The sequence below is a fragment of the Halichoerus grypus genome, chromosome 2 (assembly GCF_964656455.1).
Source record: "Halichoerus grypus chromosome 2, mHalGry1.hap1.1, whole genome shotgun sequence".
NCBI lineage: Eukaryota > Metazoa > Chordata > Mammalia > Carnivora > Phocidae > Halichoerus > Halichoerus grypus.
The window spans coordinates 120,563,679-120,588,473 of NC_135713.1; the positions used below are offsets into that span (position 1 = coordinate 120,563,679).

The 24,795-nt window shown below is 45.6% G+C and overlaps 1 protein-coding gene across 3 annotated transcripts in view; it reads right to left on the reverse strand.

Annotated features, from left to right (window-relative positions):
• The window catches only part of CTNNA1 (catenin alpha 1), a 306,638-nt gene that overhangs the window by 170,993 nt on the left and 110,850 nt on the right, over positions 1-24,795 (reverse strand). Inside the window, exon 1 of one of the 3 annotated variants that reach the window (XM_078067461.1) lies at positions 9,211-9,356. The exons of the other annotated variants lie outside the window; for them this stretch is intronic. The gene's annotated coding sequence lies outside the window, so the exon portion shown is untranslated. Of the gene's footprint in view, positions 1-9,210; positions 9,357-24,795 lie in introns of those variants that run through there. 3 annotated transcript variants of the gene reach the window in all.

The following is a 24,795-nucleotide window of genomic DNA, read 5'->3' on the forward strand; positions in this document are numbered from 1 at the left end:
AAGCATAACTAAGTATTTTTGTTTTTTGTTTTGTTTTGTTTTTGTTTTGTTTTTTAAAGATTTTATTTATTTATTTGACAGAGAGAGAGATAGCGAGAGAGGGAACACAAGCAGGGGGAGTGGGAGAGGGAGAAGCAGGCTTCCTGCAGAGCAGGGAGCCCGATGCGGGGCTCGATCCCAGGACCCTGGGATCATGACCTGAGCCGAAGGCAGACGCTTAACGACTGAGCCACCCAGGCGCCCCAGTATTTTTGTTTTTTAAAACATTTATTTGAGAGAGAGCGAGAGTGCACAAGAGGGGGTGGGGGGGTGCAGAGGGAGAAGGAGAAGCAGACTACCCGCTGAGCAGGGAGCCTGACATGGGGCTTGATCTCAGGACCCAAGGATCATGACCTGAGCCAAACGCAGATGCTCAACCGACTGAGCCACATAGGGGCCCCTAAAAAAATTTTTAAAGAGTAGCAAACCTTTTCCCCAGAAATTCCACTTCTAAGAAGTTATCCTCAAGAAATAATCAAGGATGGGATGCCTGGGTGGCTCAGATGGTTAAGCGTCTGCCTTTCGCTCAGGTCATGATCCAAGGATCCTGAGATCGAGTCCCGCATCGGGCTCCCAGCTCCTTGGGGAGCCTGCTTCTCCCTCTGCCTCTGCCTCTCTCTCTCTATCATGAATAAATAAATAAAATCTTTAAAAAGAAAAGAAAAGAAATAATCAAGGATGGGCAGAAGATGGGGCACCTGGGTGGCTCAGTCGGTTAGGCGTCTGTCTTCAGCTCAGGTCATGATCCCAGGGTCTTGGGATGGAGCCCCACATCAGGATCCCTGCCCTGTGGGGAGCCTGCTTCTCCCTCTCCCTCTGCAGCTACCCCTGCTTGTGCTTGCTCTCTCACTCTCTAATAAATAAATCTTAAAAAAGGATGGGCAGGAGATTTAGCTACATTAAAGCAGCTCTGGAAGCAAACTAAATGTCTAACAAAGGGCTGATTAAAAAGGAGCTACGTAATGGAATAGTAGGGGATCATTAATATGCTATATTAGTATTGTGCAATTAATCATATGTCATCAGTTCTAAAGCATACATATTTCACATTTTTAAGTCTCTAAAATCTGGATGTGTCTTACAATTGAGGTCATTGCCTAGTTTGTCAGTTCTTTTTTCTAAGTGATACATAGAATAAAGGTTAATCTTATCCTCCTAATATGGAAAATGTTCAAATTATGATAAATGGACAGATTACAAAAGAGCACATTAAGTAAAAACTAATTTACATAAAAATTACAGACAATATACATGTCTAGAAAAAAGATTAGAGGATGTACACCAAAATGTTAGCAGTATTTATCTCTAGCTGCTATGAGTTTTATTACACAAAAACTTTAATAAACTGGATGTAAAGTCATGCCTCCACCCCCTGGCACAATCCTATATATAGCATATGTATACCTACTATAACTAATCCAATATTTATTGAAGAGTATCTGCTATGGGTTTAGAAATAACTCAGGTATCACAGAAGTCAAAGATTCAGAAGAAAGTAATTGCCCTGAAGGAACTCAGCACCTAGCAAAAAAGTTTATGGTCTAGAAGAGTCTAAAGGAAGGTAAACCAGCAATTTAATGCTATTTAAATACTGAACTAGTTCGCTAGTTTTACTTGTAAGACAACCCACTTAATATGGATAAAAACATTTCCTGTTCAGGACTCCATAACTGAAGAAATAAATTAGCATTTTATCACATTAGAAGTTAAAATAAATATCCTTTATAAATTCTCTTATTCGTTCCACAGATGATGAAGTTCGAACTCCAAACTCTCTGGTTGGAACTCTTAAGATTAAAGACTTCTAAAAACACGTTATCATCGTAATTCATGAGACAGACAATCAATGACAAATCAGCAACAGCAGGAAACACTCATGTTAAACTCTTTACTGTTCATTAAGACCTTTTAAAAATTACATTAAAAAATATTTTTTCCCTACTTTTCCTTTTTGACCATGCCTTCACTGTGCTGGAGGGTAAAGTGCCGAGAATAGTAACTTAGTTCCTGCCCCTCAAGGTATCCACGGTTTAGCTGAGGGGTAAAAAAAAAAAACAGAGGAGAAAAGCTCCATAGCACTGAATTTGGCAATGACTTCTTATACAGACAACAAAAGAAAAAAAACAGATAAACTGACCTTGATCAAAATTTAAAACTTTTGTGCATCAAAGGATATTTTTTTTTTAAGATTTTATTTATTTATTTGACAGAGACAGAGCAAGAGAGGGAACACAAGCAGGGGGTTTGCGAGAGGGAGAAGCAGGCTTCCTGCGGAGCAGGGAGCCCAATGCGGGGCTCGATCCCAGGACCCTGGGATCATGACCTGAGCCGAAGGCAGACGCTTAACAGACTGAGCCACCCAGGCGCCCCTGCATCAAAGGATATTATCAACAGGATGAAAAGGCAACCCAAAAACTTGAGAAAAAAATATTTGCAAATCATATACTAAAGAGGGATTAATATCCAAAATGTATATCCACTACTGGATATATTTACCCAAAGAATATGAAAACACTAATTCAAAAAGATACATGCATCTTTATGTTCACTGCAGTATTTTTTTTTTAAAGATTTTATTTATTTATTTGAGAGAGAAAGAATGAGACACAGAGAGAGCATGAGAGGGGGAGGGTCAGAGGGAGAAGCAGACTCCCCGCCGAGCAGGGAGCCCGATGTGGGACTCGATCCCGGGACTCCAGGATCATGACCTGAGCCGAAGGCAGTCGCTCAACCAACTGAGCCACCCAGGCACCCTCACTGCAGTATTATTTACAATAGCCAAATTATGGAAGCAGTCCAAGTGATGAATGGATAAAGAAGATGTGGTATATATATATAATGGAGTATTACTCGGGGGCGCCTGGGTGGCTCAATAGGTTAGGCGTCTGCCTTTGGCTCTGATCACAGTCCCAGGGTCCTGGGATCCAGCCCTGCGTCAGGCTCCCTGCTCCATGGGGAGCCCGCTTCTCCCTCTCCCTCTGCCTGCTGCTCCCCCTGCTTGTGCTCTCTGTCAAATGAATAAAATCTTTTTTTAAAAAATGGAGTATTACTCAGCCATCACAAAGAATGAAATCTTGCCATTTGCAACATGGATGGATCTAGAAAGTATAATGCTAAGTGAAATAAGTCAGACAAAAACAAAGACTACAATATGATTTCACTCATACGTGCAATTTAAGAAACAAAACAAACAAAGAAAAAAAACAGACAACCAAAAAACAGACTCTTAACTATAGAAAACAAACTGATGGTTACCAGAGGGGAGCTGGGTGGGGGGATGAGTGAAATCAGTAAATGGGATTAAGGGTACACTTATTATGATGAGCACTGAGTAATGTACAGAATTGTTGAATCACTACACTGTACAGCTGAAAGTATAACACTTTATGTTAACTATACTGGAATTTTTAAAAAATCCAGAACAGAGGCGCCTGGGTGGCTCAGATGGTTAAGTGTGTGCCTTCCACTCCAGGCACAATCTCTGGATCCTGGGATGACCGTGTTGTCTTTGAGCATCCAGCTCAGCGGGGAATCTGCTTCTCCCTCCCCCTTTGCCTCTGGCTCTGTTCATGCTCCCTCTCTCTCTCTGTCCCAAATGAATAAATAAAATCTTTTTTTAAAAAGGGGGGGTAAATAAAAATAAATAAAAATCCAGAACATATAAAGAATACCTACAACTTAACAACAAAAAAGCAAATTGCCACAGGACTTGAACAGAGATTCCTCAAAGAAAATATACAAATGGCCAATAATTAGAAGAAAAGATGCTCAACATCACTAATCAGAGAAATGCAAATCAAAACCACAAAGAAATTATCACCTCACTTCCATGAGGATGGCAGTTTAAAAAAAAGAAAGAAATTAACAAGTGTTGGTGAGGATGTGGAGAAACTGGAACCCTCATACACTGCTAGTAAATATATAAAATGGCACAGCTACTGTAGAAAATAGTTTAGCAGTTCCTAAAAACTGTAAGCACAGAATTACCTTATGACCTACAAATTCCACTTCTGGGTACATACCCAAAGGAATTGAAAGCAGGGACACAAACACATACTCGTACACACATGTTCAGATCAGCATTATTAACAGCCGAAAAGAGGAAGCAACTGAAGTGTCCATCAATATATGAATAGATACTAGAGTATCATTCTGCCTAAGAAAGGAAGGAAATTTTGACACCTACAATACAGGTGAACCTTGAAGATATTATGCTAAGTAAAATAAACCAGTCACAAAAGAACAAATACGGTATTATTCCACCTACATGAGGTGCCTACAGTAGTCAAATTCAAAGAAAAAGTACAATGGTGGTTGCCAGTGGGCTGAAGGGAGGCAAAATGGGGAGTTAATGTTTAATGTATACGGAGTTTCAGTTTTGGAAAATGAAAAGTTCTGGATATGGGTGGTGGTGATGAATGAACAAAAATATGAATGTACTCAACGCCACTGAAGTGCATAAAAATGGCTAAAATGGTAAATTTTTTTTAGGGTTTTTTTTTTTTTTTTTTTTTTTTTGACAGACACACAGCGAGAGAAGGAACACAAGCAAGGGGAGTGAGAGAGGCAGAAGCCGGCTTCCCACTGAGCAGGGAGCCCGATGTGGGGCTCCATCCCAGGACCCTGGGATCATGACCTGAGCCGAAGGCAGACGCTTAACGACTGAGCCACCCAGGCACCCCTAAAATGATAAATTTTGTTATATATATTTTACCACCAAAACACACACACAAACAACAGGATAGGGAGTGAGAATGTCATAGTGAAAGGCAAATTTTAGAATTTCCCGTAAATTAAAGATCACTTTCAGCAATGAAGATAAATGTCTCAATGGAAAAATCACATTAACCAGCCTTCATAAATGGATAGCATTTGTGTCAAGAGAAGAATGAGGCACTCCAGTACGAATGCCTGGAAGGTGCAGAGGACATGTAGCAACAATTTACAGTAGAAAATGAAGTTGAGGGGCACCTGGGTGGCTCAGTCAGTTGAGCAACTCTTGGTTTCGGCTCAGGTCATGATCTCAGGTTTGTGAGATCCGCCCAGCACCAGACTCTGTGGAGAGTCTCCTTGAGGATCCTCTCCCTCCACTCCTCCCATCCCGTCAAGTTTTCTCTCTCTCAAATAAGTAGTAAATCAGGGGCGCCTGGGTGGCTCAGTCGTTAAGCGTCTGCCTTCGGCTCAGGTCATGATCCCAGGGTCCTGGGATCGAGCCCCGCATCGGGCTCCCTGCTCCGCGGGAAGCCTGCTTCTCCCTCTCCCACTCCCCCTGCTTGTGTTCCCCCTCTCGCTGTGTCTCGGTCAAATAAATAAATAAAATCTTAAAAAAAAAAATAAGTAGTAAATCTTCAAGAAAAGAGAAGAAAATGAAGTTGAACAAATTAATTTAAAGCCAGAATTTAGGTCTTGAATGCCAACCTAAGAGGCTGATCAGTTCAGCAAGAAGATAGCAATAAGTTTCTCAAATGAACAAGAGTACTGCTTAGGTGTAAAAGACTGAAAGGTGGAGGGGGAGATGGGAAAACATTCAACTAACTGTGGCAAACACTAATTGAGCAACCATATGTTCCCAAATCTCAGATTAAAAACTGAAGAGAGAAGAGGGACAGGTGGCGACCTGGGATTCCCGGAGTACTGGTTGATAATTTACTGTTTCTTGGTCTACACAGTGGATGTGGATAGTCTTCACTCAAATACAGCATTAGGCAGGTACTCTTATGATTTGAGCACTCTTCTACAGGTATATGATACTTTAATTTTTAAAAGTTTTGTCAAAAATAAAAGCCCAGGCCCCATTTCCAAGAAACCCCCAGATGGGAAGAAGACATAGATAAAAATATTTACCAAACAGTATGAAAGATGCAACCACAGAATATGTACAAGCTACCCGAAAAGCACTGAGTTCTAAGAGAAAACCCAGAGGCAGTGACATCTAAGGTAGGTTTTAAAGAGTAAATGAGTTTGTCAGAGGGATGGAAAAAAAGAGAACAGCTCCAGGCAAAGGAAAAAATATGAAAAAGGCACCAAACAAAACAAAAATAGAACAATTTATCCAGAGAACCACAAGTAGTTTCAATAGTTCAAAGATAAGATAATCCAAACTGCAATGGAAGTAGAGAAAAACAGAAAAAAAGAATTAATGTAATGTGAACACCAGGAAGAAGAATGGAATGGAGATGGTTTTCAATTTGAGGCTCTCCATAACCTGACCTTGCCTCATCTATCACAGTTCCACCCACAAGCTAGACTCCAGAAGGGAAAGACTCTTTTTCCTCCTTCATTCAACAGTATCTAATTTGCCCTCCAGGCCAGGCACCAGGTCAAAGGCTAAGGCTAACAAGGGGCTCATAGGCCCACTTTGTAGCAGAAAAGGCAAACAGGGACATCAATAATATAAGGTACAGTATAACGAGTACACCTCCTGGTGAGAAGAGGTTTGCTACCAGAAAGGAAAGCCCTAACTTGAGTCATGAGATATGACTAAGAGCTCATCATGAAAGGAACAGAATACAACTGGGGGGGAGGGGGAAGGGGAGTGCATCACTGAGGAAACAGCCTTTATAGATAAGCCTACACCCCTTACATCCAATCCATATTTAAGTCCTGTCTCATTTCCCCAAAATACAGTTCCCTTCATCCACACCACCTCACTCCCACCATCTTCCTTTAACATCAGATCATGAGGGCGCCTGCGTGGCTCAGTTGGTTGGGCGATTGCCTTTGGCTCAGGTCATGATCCTGGAGTCCTGGATGGAACCCGCATCTCGGATGGGTCCCTTATCTCAGGCTCCCTGCTCAGTGGAGAGTCTGCTTCTCCCTCTGACCCTCCCCCCTTCTCGTGCTCTCTCTCTCATATTCTCTCCCTCTCAAATATTTTTTTAAAAAAAGAAATAATAAAACATCAGATCATGAAACTCCCTACGATGGCTTCTTATAGATCTTAGAATAAGATCCAAACATATGACCTGGTGTTCCCTGGCAATCTCATGTGAGGCCTTCTCCCCACCCCAAAATTGTTCAAGCTATACAGGTCTTAGGTATCAAAACACATTAAGTTCATTCCTGGCTCAGGACCTTTACACAAGCAGAGGACCCTGTTCCCTTGGTCCAGATCTTCACCAACACTACACACCATCACCTGCAACAACCAGGTCTGTCTGTCATGTCTCAGGCTATTACTTTCTCAAAAAATTCCAGGACCCTACCAGTTACTGCTGATTTCCACATATGGTTTAGGTTTCCAGAAAAGAAAACTGTCTCATTTTGGGCATTCTGAGTTTGAGAAGCCCCTGGGACACACAGCTCTCTGGTGTACAGGTGACCATGTAAGTGAGGTGAGACATTCGCTATCAAGACAGAAACTTGGACTTGAGCACCAAAGTTTGAAGACATGGAAAATGCACAGAGAAGGGATTCTCAGCTTAGAGGGAGAAGGCACCCCTGATCTCTAAGTCACTGTACAGAATGAGATGCTGATGGCAACGAAGATGATGCCACATCAACAGTGTCAAAGACTGACATACAATCTTGGGTATGAGTGGATTGAAAAGGAAAAAAAAAAAACTGAGAAGAGCCAAAAATATATGGAAAATCATAAGAGTTATGTCGTAATTCCCACCAACTCCTATTCCCTTTTATGCTTCCTCCACTGACAAAACCCTACTCACCTTTCATTCAGTTCAAACGCCAACCCCTTCCAGAGCCCTTCTGGACTTCTCCAAACAAAACCTATTAGGCCCCTCTCCATGCTTCCACAAGTTTTTTTCTATCGTTAGTATAGAAGATACGACCCATGCACAATTACTACTACGGCACTTATAACAGTCTGCCCTGCACTACATCTGGAGTATATGCCTTCCCTACATTACACTGTGAGGCCTTGGGAGCACAGCCCGTACCTTAAATCATCTATGGGCCCTTAAAAAAAAGCGGATAAAAATTATTTAACTGAAAAGTCAAGAAAAGTAACTAATTAAGCAGAGGCTATGGATAATTTATTTCTCTTGTAAAACAAAATAACATATCCTAATTAATTTAACTTACATTTTCCTAAAGTAACATAAACCCATACAGTCATTTCAAAAGTCACTGCTAAACAAAATATCCTCTCATGGAAATGCTTATCCTGTTGCAACAATACAATGATGTAACCGTTTCCTTCAACATAAATACGAAATGCCCTTAATTTAGTTGGGAGACTTCGCATATCTTACTCTCCTAAATGTGTAAATTCTATTCAAAACAAACACCCCAAAAATGTTCCAAAGACACAGGAGGACCTAAGAGGGTGTCTGCCAATCCTGGTGTGAGCCAACTGCCGCCTGCATTGCTGGGAAGCCATTCCTGCCAAGCCAGGGTCAGGCATTTAATCCACATTTTTTCCAACAAGTGCTTCAGACACGCACACTCCTTTTAAAAGTCAACAAGAAAGAGTCCAACGCCCCCCGGGCAAACGAGGACTAACCAGAGTGAAGCGCGTCCTACCAACCAGCACAAGAAGTCTGAGTAATTTCACAACAAAGGTTAACTTGGTACACGCCAAAAGTCCACTCGGGTGTGGCGCACCTTCCCGGCCAGACCCGGTCAGAGAAAGGCGGCACCCCACTCGCGCCTTCGCCGGGGCCCGGGCGTGCGGGAGCGCGGGCTCAGCAAACCTCAGGTCCACCAGACCGCCAAGTTTCGGTGGCGGGGGAGGAGGAGGAGGGTGCGACCACGGAAACCACAAACCACAATCACTTCACAGGAAAGCTCAACTCCCCGCCACTCCCGCACCGGAAACAGCGCGCAGGCTCCCCTCCACAGGCAAGACGGCCGCGGGGGCTCGGCGCGGCCCGGCGCGCGCACCGAGTCGGCTGGGACAAAGTTTAGAAACCGGGAGAAACTTTCCCGAGAGGAAGCGGCGCGTCCGCGCGGGGCCTGCCGCTCGCTCTGCTCCAGCCTCCGCGGCCCCTCAACTTCCCCAGCGCCAGGAAGCGCCGGCCCCGCCCGCCCGGCCGGCCAGTCGGCCGGCCAGAGCGCAGGCCAGGGGCCCCGCACGGGAAGCGGGCCGGCCGCAGCACCGCAGCCCGCCAAGAGCCCGATTCAGGGCGGGGTCGCGGAGGAGACCGCCGCCCGCCCGCACGCAGGAGGAACCCCTCGGCCCGGAGCCCGCGCCCGCCTGAAGAGAGTTACCTGCGGCGAGTGGGCGAGTGCAGGAAGATTCCCGAGGCCCGAAGCCGAGACGGCCGCCGCTTTGTCTCCCTCCGGTCCGACTCCGAGGAGGAAATGGGCCGCCAGGCGCCCCCGCCCCCGGCCCGCCCCCCGCCCGCGGCCCCGGCCCCGCCCGCCCTTCCGAGCACCTCCCTCCGGCGCGCTCTTCCGGGCGCCTCCCGCCGCCGCCCCGCTTTCCCGGCCCTCGCTTTCGGGGTGAGGCCCCAACCGAGAGACCCTGGTGATGCCGAGCCGAAACTCCCAAGAGGACCTCTTGCTGTCCGCTCTGTGCCCCCGAGTTACTTCATCCCAGGCCCCTAATGCGCGTTCAGGCAGGGAGGGATCCCGGAGAGGAAGGAGGAGCGGTAACTCCTGGAACAGCCCGGGAGCGGGGGAGGGCAGGTGAGTCACCGCTCCGCGCACAGGTGAGTCTCAGGGTGCTGCCCGCGCTGGCTCCACCCTCCCCCCAGCCGGTGCCTCCGGGACCGGGCGCGGCGACACAGTCCTGGGGACGCTTATGTGAGGAGTGCCACAGGTGCTCCCGAGTAACAGGCTTCCAGAAAAGTACTGTAAGCCCACCCATTGGTTTTACGGAAGAAAACTGGCCTCACAGCTTCAGGCGTAGTGGTACTAGAATCCAACTCTAGGGACTTTACAAAGGTGATATGGAAGGCTTCCTTGAAGTCATCTAACTCATTCCCTCACTTCACAGATCCGGGAGCCAAGAGCCCTCCTGTTGATAGACAAGAAGCATGTCACAGCAGCATCCCCTCCTGAGATTGGCTCCCTACACACACACACACAGTTGAGGGACCTGGCTGCTATCCCTATGCCTCCAGCCATTTTGGGAATGTTATTCCCACCCTTCCTTATCTTCCTGGCGAATGCTCTAAAAAAAACTTCAAAACAAACAAAACAAAAAACAAACAAAACAATTACATACTAATTATCAGCCTGGTATAGAAAACCCTAATGAGGTTTCAACTCCTTCATCATGGGATGAAGAACAAGGTTGATTTCAGTATTGGCCTAGAAATCCAAAATAAAGCAAGACCAATACCCACGGCCACCTTGGTCCTGAGCCAGTATTGAGCAGGGTGCTAGGGAGAATGCCCTCAACATATTTACCCTTTACTACTCACATCTCCCTCTCCCCTGGGAAATGCAAACTCTAGGAAAACAGAACGTGTATTCTGTACAGCACCCAGCTCACTGCTCACCCCCTAGACAGCACCAAGTTAACATCCACGGGTGAGTGTGCCCTCCCTAATTGAAAGCACTATGGGTTTGTGCTGGTTGAGAGATGTGGACTGGGAGGCCTGGGTGGCTCAGTGGTTAAGTGATGACTTTTGGTTTCAGCTTGGGTCATGATCTCAAGTTAGTGAGATCCAGCCCCACCTTGGCCTCCCCACTCAGCACAGTCCGCTTGTCCCTCTCCCTCTGGTCCTCCTCCCCCCGCCCCCCACGTGCTATCTCACACTCCCTCTCTCTCAAATAAAAAAATCTTTAAAAAAAAAAGTGTTGTTTGTTTGTTTGTTTGACAGAGAGAGACACAGCGAGAGAGGGAACACAAGCTGGGAGAGTGGGAGAGGGAGAAGCAGGCTTCCTGCGGAGCAGGGAGCCTGATGCCGGGCTCGATCCCAGGACCCTGGGATCATGACCCGAGCCGAAGGCAGACGCTTAACAACTGAGCCACCCAGGCGCCCCTAAAAAAAAAACACTTTAAAAGAAAGAAAGAAGGGATGTGGACAACAGGCAATAGGACCATGAAGGAAGAGAGCAAACCTAAAGAGAAAGACCATAATAAGGCCATTCTTGTCCATCTACACCCCATTCTGTTTCTGTCTTCAGAGTTTTTGCTCCTGTGGTCTCCCCTGCCTGGAGTGGGCATGGCTTCCCCCATTACACTTGGCTACCTCAGAACATAGTAATCAGTCAATAAATATCTGTGTGAACCAACAAGAGACAGTTGAAGGATTATGCTCCATAGCTTTGTATTATCTATCACTTCACTCAGGAGCAGCTACTTAATTTGTGAGGCCCCTTGTTCAAAAATTATTAACAATTTCAAGACAGCAACAGTGGAGCGTTAATGAAGGCTTTCTAAGCATAAGGCTGTACTATAGGTTTAATATTTGCATCCCTCAAAATTCATATGTTGAAAACCTGATGCCAAAAGTGATGGTATTAAGAAATGGGGCCTCTGAGAGGTGATTAGGTCATGAGGGTGGAGCCCTTGGGAACGGGATTAGTGCCCTTATAAAAGAGGGCCCAGAGATATCCCTTGCGCCTTCTGCCATGTGAGGACACAGCAAGAAGGATCAGACTATGAACCAGGAAGAGAGCTTTTACTGGTTGTGAATGTGACCATGCTGATGCCTTGATCTTGGACTTTCCAGCCTCCAGAACTGTGAGAAATAAATTGCTGTTGTTTATACTACCCAGTCTGTGATATTTTGTTAGAGCAATGCAAAGGCCCTAAAGATGAAAGTGCAGGGATGTTTTAGGAAGAGGAGGGTCAGGGGCGCCTGGGTGGCTCAGTTGGTTAAGCGACTGCCTTCGGCTCAGGTCATAATCCTGGAGTCCCTGGATCAAGTCCCACATCGGGCTCCCTGCTCAGCAGGGAGTCTGCTTTGCCCTCTGACCCTCCCCCCTCTCAGGTGCTCTCTCTCTCTCATTCTCTCTCTCTCAAATAAATAAATTAAAAAATTTAAAAAAAAAAAAGGAAGAGGAGGGTCAGGTGGCAAAAATGATAGGAAGATAGACTTGCAGTGTGTCCTGTAAGCTAAGGGGAGTCAGCTTTCTACCTCTGAGAAACCTTGAAAAGCTTACCAGGGAAGACTCGAGCATTCATTATGTCCCAGGCACTTGCTTTGTGCCAGGGGAAGCTGGGGGAATGACAGTGACTAAAACTAACCTGATCCTGTTCTCCCACAACTTAAAATGTAATGGAAGAGACAGCTATTAAAACAGGTAAACTCTCGGGGCACCTGAGTGGCTCAGTCGGTTAAACGTCTGCCTTCAACTCAGGACATGATCTCAGGGTCCTGGGATCGAGTCCCACATCAGGCTCCTTGCTCATCAGGGAGTCTGCTTCTCCCTCTGCCTGTTCTGCCTGCCACTCCCACTGCTGGTGCTCGCTCTCTCTGACAAATAAAATCTTTAAAAAAAAATAAAAATAAAAAAATAAAACACGTAAACTCTAAAAAGAAAGTCAAGTGGGAAGATAGGAGATACAAGTAGATTTTGGGGGGAAATTAACCTGGTCTGGGTTCAGTGACCTGAGGAAGGGACCTTTATTCTATGACCCACTCCAGTCACACTTTAGGACTCACCTCTCCACCGAAACTGCTTTTATCAAGGTCCCTGATGACCTCCATGATGCTACATCCAGTGGTCAGTCTCTGTGCGAGTTGACTTGTATCATCATCAGTGTTTTGATCACTCTCCTTCTTGAAACACTATCTTCATTTGGCCTCTAGGGCACTAGGTTCTTCGGAGTTTCTTCCATCCTCCCTGGCTCTAACTTACTCTCCTTAAATCCTCCCAAGCTCTAAGTGTTAGAGCAGCAGGTCTCAAGGTGTAGTCCAAGGACTCCTAAGTCCCTTTCCAGGGGGTAGTAAGATGGAAACTATTTTCATAATAATATTAGAATATCATTTGACTTTTTCACTCCCAGTCTCTCATGGTATACAGTACAGTATACCAGACTACATGACACATAATAGGGCATCACATAGAATGCAGAAACAGATATAGAATCCAATTACCTTTAATTAAGCCAGACAGTAAAGAGATTTGCAAAAATGCAAAATAAATGATACGTCTCCCCAAATTTCCTTTTAAGAAACATTGTCATTTTTCTTTAAAAGATATTTATGATAATTTAATAATACAGTAAACATTGATAGATAAGACTCATAAACAAAAGCCCTTTGAGATCCTCAAAAAGTTTTAAGAGTGTAGAAGATTCCTGAGATTAAAAAGTTTAAGAACTGCTGTTAGAGTGTCCCAGGACTCCATCCTTGGACCTCTTTTCTATTTGCCATAATCCCATTGGTGATCTCATCCAGTCTTTTGGCATTAAGTATGCTGACAATTCCAGGTTTATATAGCAACCTGAACCTTTCTCCTGAATTCCAAACTCCCATTTCCCTACTTGATACCTCTATTTGGATACCTAGTAGGCATCTAGGCATCTCACACTTCATATGTCTGTATGTCTAAAAGTGATTTCCTGATAACTCTGTCCAAACCTGCTGATCCCACAGATTTCTTCATTTCATTAAAGGGCAATTCCAGGGGCGCCTGGGTGGCTCAGTCAGTTAAGTGTCTGCCTTATGCTCAGGTCATGAACCCAGGGTCCTGGGATTGAGCGCGCATCACATCGGGCTCCCTGCTCAGTGGTAGTCTGCTTCTCCCTCTCCCTCTGCTCCTCCTCCTGGCTCATGCTCTCTCTCTCTCTCTCAAATAAATAAATAAAATCTTTTTTAAAAAATGGCAACTCCATTCCTGTAGTTGTTTAGGCCAAAAACTTTGGAGTCATCCTTGACTATGTTCTTTCCCTCACACATTTTATATCTGGTTCCTCAACAAATCTGTGCCTCTACCTTCAAAATATATTCAGTGTGTGTGTATATATATATTTTTATTTTTTATTTTTATTTTTTTTACCATTTCCACTGTTATCATCCTGAATCAAGCCATCATCATCACTTACTTGAATTTCACAGGAGCCTCCTCACTGGTCGCCTTACTTTTGCCCTTGCCTCCCTCAGTCTAGTCTTAATTCAGCAGCTGGAGTGATTCTGTTAAAATATAAGTCCAAACATGTCACTCCTACTCTGCCCAAAAGTCTCCATTGGCTCCTATCCCATCCAGAGTAAAAGGCAAGGTCCTTATAAGGGCCTGCAGACCTCACCTGCTCCTACACATTTCTCTGACACACTGGCCTCTTTACTATTCCTGGAACCCATCAGGCAGGCTCTCGCCTTAGGGCCTTTGCTTTCTGCCTGGAATGCTCTCCTCCAAAAAGCTGCCTGACTCACTCTCTCACCTCCCCCAGGTCTAGGCTCAGCTGTCACTTTTTGAGGGAAGCTTCCTCTTGGCCACCCTATTTAAAATTACAACCCCTTCCCCCAACATTCCCATCCCTCTTTCCTTGCTTTATATTTCTGCTTAGGGTGTATCACCATCCGACATAAAAACTCATACATACATTTATTTTTTAACATCATTTTCTCTTGTCTTCCACTAGAATTCAAGCCTCATGAGGGCTAGAGATTTTGTCTGTTTCGTTTAGTGCTATGTCCTTGGTACCTAGAAGAGTGCCTGGTACATAGCAGATCTCTCAATAAATATTTGTCAAATGAATGAAAAAATAAATGGGACCTTAAAAAAAGACATTGACAAGATGCATAGGGAAAGAAGGAAAGAGCTTGATTCTAGACCAAGGGACAAGGAAGTCTGAAGGCCCTAAGTCCCATTCCAGGAAAAGAAGTTCTGTGATTCAGAAGCTGGCAAGGTAGGTAGAGGCCAGACTGGAGAGGACTTTGTAAGGCTTTACACTTTATTGTGAGGGGAATGGGACATCACAAAGGATTTTAAACAAAGAGATATCATGATCATATTTTGTTTTTAAAAATTTTACTTTGCAAAAAAGCAGATTGTAAAGCAATACACATAATACCCTATTTATGTTTGAACAACATATACGTATCCATTTTAATGCTCTTTTCTCATAGCCGCTGAGCCATTTAAAACATATCATCTGTTCAGAACCCTCCATTTCTTCCTATCTCACTCTGAATAAAATCTACATGATCTTGCCTAGCAACCTCAGACCCATCTTTGGCTTATTCCCTGTATCTTTCCCTGCCATCCACCCTGGGGTCCTAGACTTTTTCATAACACATCAAGCACCTTCCTGCCTCATAGCCTTTGCATTTCCAGTTCCCTGTCCTTGGAATGGTCTTCCCCCATAGCATTTTATCTCACCCCATGGCCTCATTCAGATCTCAAAGGTCTCCTTGTCCAAGAGGGGTTCCCTAACCACCCCTTGTGAAATACCACTAGCATCCACTTTCCTCCTCTCCCCTCTCCATTTTCTTTCTTTTTGTTTTAAGATTTATTTATTTTTAAAGATTTTATTTATTTATTAGACAGAGAGAAAGAGAGCACACGCACGCACGAGCACAAGCAGAGAGAGCAGCAGAGGGAGAGGGAGAAGCAGGCTTTCTGCTGAGCAGGGAGCCTGACACAGGGCTCGATCCCAGGACCCTGGGATCATGTCCTGAGCTGAAGGGAGATGCTTAACAGACTGAGCCACCCAGGAGCCCCTATTTATTTATTTTTGAGGGAGAGAGCACATGAGCATGAACACGGGGGTTGGGGGCAGGGGCAGAGGGAGGAGAGATAGTCTTAGGCAGACTCTCCGCTGAGCGCAGAGCCTGACTTGGGGCTCGATCTCACGACTCTGAGATGACAACCTGAGCCAAAACCAAGAGCAGGACGCTCAATCAACTGCACCACCCAGGCACCCCTCCATTTTATTTCTTTACCCTACTGTTCTTCATAGCACTCGTCACCATCCAGTACATTATATGGCTATTTATCTACTTACGGTCTTCCCCATTAGAATGTAAGTGTCATTAAAGCAGGTCATTTTTTCTTCTTTTCGCTGTTGTGGTTCCAACACCTAGAACTGTGCCTGGTAGGTAACAGGTACTCAGTTGAATGAATGGTTATAAGTGTGTAAGAATACACAGCAAAGTGTTACAGTGGTTACATGCAGGGAGGGGAATTAGGAGCAAAATTATATCTAAAAATAAGTTTTTTGGGGCGCCTGGGTGGCTCAGATGGTTACGTGTCTGCCTTTGGCTCAGGTCATGATCCCAGGGTCCTGGGATCGAGCCCCACATCAGGCTCCTAGCTCAGTGGGGAACCTGCTTCTCCCTCTCCTCTGCCTCTCTCCCTGCTCAAGCTCTCTCTCTCTCTCTCTCTATGTCTCAAATGAATAAATAAAATCTTAAAAAAAAAAATACAGCCCTTCCAATTTCCTTTAAATAATGTCTTTTAAAAAAGGGGAGGGGAACGGAGGAGTACGGATGGGCTTTATTCTTCTCTTTAAAAAATTATCAGTGGGCTTTATTATGAAAACCTGGTTCTTTGTATTCAACATTCTAAAAATTCTTTTTTTGTCTGGCATTTTTAGATTTTTATAGGAGTAGGAAAAGTGCTATCAAAATAAGAATTGTTGTAGCATAAACGGAATTAAACTAATACACTTTAGATCTCAGATGTATTGGTGAATGAGTCATGTGTCTCCATTCATTGCTTCTGTTGCCTGACAACAATTTTTCTAGATTCCAAGAAACTTTGAGAAAATAAATACCACTAGAACAGAGCAGAGAGATACATCTGCCAGGAATCTTAAATGTCCCGTAGGTCCCCACATAAGCATTCTGAATACAAGAGAACTTAAAATGGAAGCCAGGGCAGCCTTTGTTTTTTGCTCACCCAGAGTGAATCTGATTCCAGGTTGAGGACTCAGGCTGGCTGAGTAGGCCCTGGGATTCCCAGACTCGGGAGCTCCCAGTGGAGCGTGGCAAACCTACATTCCATCCTGACTCCCTCCACTGGTTCTTACCAGTCCAGCTTCTTTATTTCTTCAATCACAGTAAGTCACTCTTCTGTCTGCCTGGGAGTCTGGCAGAACCTGCCCCTCTATCGCAGAAGGTTATTATCCTATTCATGCATCCATTCACTTCCTCAATCGACAAATATTTTGGAGCACCTACTGTATGACACACATGGTACTGGACCCTGTAGTTACAGTAGTGGGCAGCCCTTGTGAAATTTACACTCAAGAGAGGAAGAAAGACAGTAAGTAGGTAACAATTAAAGGGACAGAATGATTTCAGTTAGGGGTAAATGATGAGAGTGATGGGGAAGAGGTGTGCTCATTTACATAGCGAGGTCAGGAATGGCCTCACTAAAAAGATGATGTTTGTGCTGAGACTTGAATGACCAAAAGAGCCTGGTGATAAAGCCAAATGTCCCACAGGAGGAAATAGCAAGTGCAAAAGCCCCAGGGTGGGAATAAGCCTGACATATTCAAGGAGCAGAAGGAAGGCCAGTGCCCTGAGGGGTAGTAGATGAGGAAAAGAGTAGTCCTAGATGAGGTCAGAAAGGTAGGCAGGAGCCAAATCATGTAAGACCCTGTAGGTGATGGTAAGAAGCTTGCATTGTCCTTTCAGAGCAATGGGAGGCCCCCGGGGGGGATTAAGAAGTGGAGTAAACATGATCTGATTTGCATTTTTAAAAGATCACTTTGTCGTATTAAGAATGGAGTGTAAGGGAACATAAGTGAATGCCTATCATCATTCATTCATCTATTCAAATATTCAAAATATTTTTGTGGTGCCTGATTGCCAGGCAATGTACCAAGCACTGGGAAATGATGGTGAGAAAAACATAATTCCTCCCCTCAAGGAGCTTACAAGACGATTGGAGAGACAGAGGAGTACATAGGCTCTTACAATGAGCTAAGAACTGTGCTGGGAGTCACCTCCATGTGATATAGGAACCCAGAAGAATTCATTCATTCACTTGTTCATTCGTTCGTTCGTTCATCTAGTAAATATGTGCCAAGCTCTTAAGATACAATGGTGACGTAAACAGACAAGGCACGTATCCCCATGGTGTTTACAGATCAGTGGAGGAGAGACACATCAATTAAACAGCCTCACAGACCTATCATTAGCCATTGTGATATAAGCTATGGAAGACAAATAATGTGACTGGAGAGGAGAAGCCTGATAGTGTCTGGGAGGACTCAGGAGCCCTGGGGGATGAGCTGCAGGTATGTAGTTAAGTAGGTAAAAAAAAGGAGAGGAATATTGTCCACTATACCTCAATAAAGCAGGGGGAGAAAAGAAGGGGAAGAATACTGTGGGCCAGCCCTAGCTCCATGGGTCAGGAAAGACTTTCTGACATTGAAGCTGAGTCCTGAAGGAAAAGTAGAAGTTAGCCAGGTGAGGGGAGCTGGAGGGGAAGGGAAGGCATTCCAGAACAAGGAAACGGCCTATGTAAAGGCATGGAGATAACAGAACATTGTGGATTCTGGAAAAAGCAAGGTGTTCCATATGGCTGGGCTGTAGAGTAGAAAGGCACAGCAAGGTCAAAGAAAATGGTGAAGTAAGCAGGGTTAGAATCATGCTCTACTAATAATTCTTTTGAACTTCATTCTGAAGGCAGCAGGGAACTGCTAAAGGACTTGAAGCAGGAGAAAGGCCAGGCCAGATGAAGTGTTAGAAACTCCTATGGACACAAATGGGAGACTGGCTGAGCCCTCACGACCTGCCATGCTTTATCGAGCACAGCAGATCCTACTGAAAGTAGACATTATGCCCTCCGTGAAATCCCTCTTAGGACTTCCTGGGTTGAGGGAGGGCCAGTCTTGCAAATGAGTTTGGCCACTCTATCACTGCCTCTTCCCACTGTCCTCAGCCCAGCGCAGGACCAGCAAAAGTCATGAATTCAGAAGACATCTGCTTCTTGTGCTGAGCAGCAACTTATCCGTGCCTCCATGACTGGGTGTACGAAGGAACCCAGTTTCCTCTGCCTCACGGGCCATAATGTGGTGCACAGAGCAAGGGCCCTTTAGGTCTCAGTGACTTATTCCTTTCATTAATTTGCTTAAGGTGAGGCTATGACACGTGCACCCCCACCCCAGACTACTATCATTTGCACTCAGCATTTTGGTCTCACCTTGAACTTTCAGCCAAACATTTAGCTCTCTACACCTAAGCCATTTTAGCCCAGTGGTGGGCAATGTCTTCTGATTGCCCTGACCTCCAAGGGGTCTTTAGGTTTAGGGGTGGAGAGAAAATATCTTGTGTCTCCACGGAGGCTAAGGCCCAGAACACCAGGGTCAGATTTCCAAAATGTGGCCCAGGTAGGTCCTTCCTGCCTCAAATGGCTTGCCATTGTTATAGGAAAAAATCTAAACAATTTAGCGTGGCCCACAGGGCCCTTGGAGATCACTCCGTTCCACCAGCTGTCCCCCTGTCCAGAGGGCTCTTCCCCCCAGTGGTGGTGCCTTGTTATTGTTTGGGTCTCAAATTAAATGTTGCCTTCTAAATTTGGCCTCCCTGACAGGTACTCGGATAGTCCCACTCTATCCCATTACCCCACTGTATTTTCTTCATAGCTTATGTCACCATCCAAAATTAGTTGTTTATCTCCTTGCTAATTGTTGGTCTTCTCCCTCTAGAATGTGGCTTGACAGCTTGGTTCTTGTCTGTCTTGTTTACTGTTTTATCCCCAGTACCCAGAACAGTGTCTGGCACACAGTAGGTGCAGAATGAATGAACAGTCCTGGCCTATCTTTCCAACCTCGTCCCAATCCATTCCTACATTATTCCCTAAGCTTTGAAGGGATGGAGGTCCATGGAAGTCTTCAGACCTGCCTTGCTAACGGAAGCCCTGAAGTCGTTCAACCTGGAACAACTTTCCTCTTTTCCAGCCACCAACCTCCTCGCTCCCACACTTATTCTCCCTTTTCTTCCAGATTCTGAAATCCTCCCAGATATTCAAGCCTGGTACACACCTCTGTCAAGGCTCATCTCACTGCACTGCAATGAGACATTTACCTGTCATCTACCCCACTGGCCCATGTCTGTGATCTCCTAAAAGCAGGCATTCATTTACCTCCTTCTCCCTAGGATGCAAGACAGTAATCAGCAGCCAGTAGGCACTTCACTAATGTTTGTTGACTGACTAGGTAGAAAAATGTGGTTCAGAGAAACGTGAATTAGGAAGCCATGGTCATGTTTCAGTGGTAGGAGGGGCTGTCATAAATCTAGACCTACAGTAGACAGGCAGCCTCTTCCTATGGGCCAAACCAGGAAAATACCACCATATTAAATTCTGATAATGCAGAGCAAAAGGGGGTGGGTATGGCCAAATGGACCCTGCTTCCCACCATCCATGTACTCCCAAGTGGGCAGCAGCCGTTCATTCATGGGTGAGAAGTCCAGGAGAAGCTCACTATCAACTCTGGCAGGATCAGTCCAGGAGGCCTGGAGAAGCACCAGCTAAAGTTTGCACAGCACTTCCACTCCTCCAAGCAAGTCCTCAAACTTTATCACACTAGAGTCTGGGGTGAAGGAAAGCAATTCTCATACTATCAGTGAGACTCAGAGAGGTCCAGCAGCCTGCCCAAGGACACGCCATCAGGAGTGAGTTGCTCTATTAGCAGTGCCTTTATTCTGCTATTCGGGAGCCCTTCACATGCTCATCCAAGATTTAGTTGCTAAGCTCCTAGAAGTGTGTGTAATTATTGTTGTCTAAAATACAGAACAGTAGAATGTGTAATTAGATGCTTTTAATAAAGTCCTTTTGGATGATGCTGATACTGATGCTGATGATGCTGAAGATGATGGCAATTTTTGATAATGATGACGATGAAGATGTTATCCTTGAAGACAAGGGCCAGGAGGGGACCCTTCTCTCAGAATGGAGCCAGAGCCGGCACCACAGCAAAGGGCTGATCAGGATGCAGCACTGCCTAGCATTTGATCTGAATTCCCATTATCACCGAGCCTATATCACAGTAAATGCCGCATGGTTATACTAGCACATTCTTACAAACAGCACACTTTAGGACAGGTAATGTTCTAACCACTTTATATATATTAGCTCATATATGTAACACCCTATAAGCTAGGAATTAACATCATCACCCCTGTTTTATAAAGAAACTAAGGCACACGCCGGGAAGTAGAATAATTTGACAAGAGCCAGAAAGTGCCAGACCAGGGTGTTGGACCCAGGCAGCCTGAGTCCAGAGCTGTGGTGACCATGGTGACGTGCTGCTCAGATTTCCCTTTGAGAGAACTGTTGTAGTGAACAGAGTTGACCCACCCTGAGACCCATCACAGCATCCACACCAAGGCCATGCTTCCTCTGGGACGCTCTCAGCCCATGACTGAGCTCAGCAGGGGTGCCAGAGTTGGGCCATTCCTGCCCAACACAGGACCCCTCTGATGGGCAACTTTTGTGTGCATGTGGTAAAATATACATAACATGAAATTTACCAAATTTACCATTTCAGCTATTTTTAAATATACAAATCAGTGGCATTAGGTACATTCACATTGTGTGCAACCACCACCATCATTCATCTTCAGAACTTTCTCATCTTGGGGCGCCTGGGTGGCTCAGTCGTTAAGCGTCTGCCTTCAGCTCAGGTCATGATCCCAGGGTCCTGGGATCGAGCCCCGCATCGGGCTCCCTGCTCCGCGGGAAGCCTGCTTCTCCCTCTCCCACTCCCCCTGCTTGTGTTCCCTCTCTCGCTGTGTCTCTCTCTGTCAAATAAATAAATAAAATCTTTAAAAAAAAAAAAAAAAGAACTTTCTCATCTTCCCAAACGGAAACTCTATGCCCATTAAACATTAACTCCTCATTTTACATAGTAAATTCTTTTTGAAACTTCTTGTGTTATATATATATGTCATTGTAGAAACACACACCAGGCAAAAGAAAAAAATTAAATTCACCTATTATTCTACTACCTCAGATAGTTTCCAACTATTACTATCATTACTGTTTCATTATGGGGTAGAGCTCTCTCGGTGTTTATCTCTGCATATAAGTTTCTGTTTAAGGGAACTTGGTTCTCCCATAGGATGAATTGGGTGGAAATAACGTTAGGGAGCTTGGATTCTATAAAGTGACTTAGTTCAGGCATGCATTCATTCATCCATTTGCTTAATACATATTTACTGAACAGCCACCAAGTATCAGGTGCTGCTCTAGGCACAAGGGATACAAGACAGACACAGCTCTTGCCTGCAGAAAACATACAGGCTATTGGAACCTTAGATGGATGCATCATCAGGCTATCACAATACACTGCTGTGTGGTCTCCGAGCAGGGCCACCAAGCCCAACCTGGCTTCCAGGAGAAAGTGGTGTCTAAATCAAGATCTGGGGAATGACAAGGAGTTAACCAGGCAAAAGAGAAGAAATTTTAAGAGGCATTGTAGGGCTAGAACCTAGGCAAACGGGTCCATGTATAACAGGTTTGATTGCCTACAGAGCATCTGACTCTGCTCACAACTGCAACAAAAAAAAAAGATTAATGACTCTGTGTGTGTGTGTGTGTGTGTGTGCACGCGTGCGTGTGTAGAGCAGCAACTCAGACTGAGCAGGGGATAAGACCTTAACCAGTCAAGGAATCTTGGGAGGAGGGTTTCAAAAAGCAGATACTCAGGAACCCACCAGAGGAGAGAAGCTAACTGATCCCCAACCTTAGACTAGAAATACTGGCCAAGCATTCAATTCTCTGAGGGCAGGGAGATGGCAGCTTCTCCGTCCCTTTGGAGTTCATAGGCCCAAGACAAAGCCACACACGAAGAGGAACCTCGGTTGTCACTGGTGCCATGCATCCTTGTTTCCCAGCCTAAAGAGGCCGTAGGCAACAGGAAGACATCCTGGATGATTCCGGCATCATCTTGCGCCACCTCTTAGGAGTGCAGTTGATTCAACATGAAGTAAGCAGTCTAGGGTCTTGGAAGTGATGCAGAAGAAAGATGAAAGCTCGGCCTTTTCCTGAGTAGATATGAATTACTAATCAATAGCAGCAGCACCACTGCCCATCACAGAATTTCCACAATAGGCTGGTGATCAGGAGAGAGTAAGTATTGTTTCAAGTATTGTTTTGATGTTATTTTTTCTTATTGACCGCAACTGACATCTTGTTTTCTGCATCCTATAGTTCTCATTGGCCACGTTCTATTTTAGCATATGAGTATAAATAAAATTATTCAATGAGGTAGTCTCAAAAGGGCTCCAAGTGTGCTGAGAGGCACCACCATCTCATTAAATGTGAGTATCTTTACCATGTAACTTGGGTTTTGGCGGGGGGAGCGGCAGACAACCACGGGGTGGTATTTTTAGGTACGTAGGTGAGGCAGGACCCACACATGCCACCCCAGCCCTCTGAACAGGAAAGACAGCTCCTCTCTCCTCCCAGGCTGGGAGGGATGGGCTAAGATGACAGCGCTTCCTCAGGATCATCTTCCTTGAGAGCCAGCAAGCCCTCCACTCCCCCATCCAGCTCCAGGACGTGGCCAAGCAGCTGCCAGCAAGTGGCCGAGGGAGTCAAGGCCCATGGCTATGGCCAGTGAGGCCTGGACACGGACATGGACTGGAACCCCCTCAGGCCCGGTAGCTGGAGCCCTATGACAGGCAACCACAAAAAGCAGGATGGGCCAGGGGTCTGCATGTCCTGCCCATGAAAGAAATGTCACCACCTCCCTCAGGGACAGGCCCTGGGTGGGGGCTGTCACTGTGTGGGTGAACACCCACTGGTCTTCTCAGCCAATTTGGGAATCAGGGTAAAAATAACACTAGCCGCATCATTTTCCAAAATTAAGGGCGATGCTATAGCAAATGTATGCAGATGTATACAGACACAGATGGGAACAAGTGTATTTAATTGTAAATGAGTCAGAACAGAGCAAATGAGATTTCCCTTATATTTGGGTTCCAAAAATTACAGAGAAAATGTGCCTGAGGCAGAAACAAACCCAAAAAAAACCACCCAACCCCAAAAAAACACACAAAAAAACGGGGGTAGGTTATTGAGGCAAGAGCCACAAGGGAAGGCCTTTGGCATCCAGAAAGCTAGGGTGCCTTTGTCCCCTCTGCGTTTATGAGAAACTGTCCTGGCGCCTGAGAGCTTGATCCCAGAGGCCCTAAAGCGGCCAGGGTGCTCACAGACGGACACAGGCAAAGACAGCAGGCCCGGCGGGGCCTTGGCCTCTTCTGACCACAGAATGGGGAGAGGAAGGGAGGGCTGTGATCCCAAGAAGGGAGCCAAAGGCTAGCTTTGGGGACCTCAGAGAAATGAACCGAGGCAGAGAAAAAGAGAGAGGGAGAAAAACCACCTCTGGCGTGGTTCCCCGTGGCCAGAGAGAAAGGAATGACAACAGAATACTTCTCGTTTGGAAAGCATCATTTCTCCACAATGGCTTTAAGGAAGGCACCTGGTAGAGTGCCAGGCTCTCGGGAGATCTTCAGCAAATACTAGAAGGAAAAGAAAGAGAAAGGATGGAAGGAAGGAAAAAGCTGTCATCTCGCACGTCCCTTCCATTCCGTGGACTGAAGTCTTGCTGGAGTGGAAACATGCAGAAACAGAAGGGCAGGTTGCCCAAGGAAAAGGGGGTACGCTTCAGAAGACACAAGGGTGCCCGCCCTCAGGGCCCAGGGAAAAGCGAGACACACCCATCCTGCCAGGCCTCCTACCCCTGAAGGCTCATCCCCTCCACAGGCAGCAGCCTGGAATTCATACCTACCCCCTGTGCCTGAACAACTGTAATTTGCTCCTCAGGGAACAGAAAAACACGGGTTTCACCACAGCAGGTGAGCCGTCCCTAGGGCAGCAACCCCACACGGAAATCAGGAAGCTTTGTGCATCTGGCCCCTGCAGAGCTCAGCACATGGCAGGAATCTAAGAAATGCCTGCACGACGATGAACGTGTGAATGAATGCATGCGTG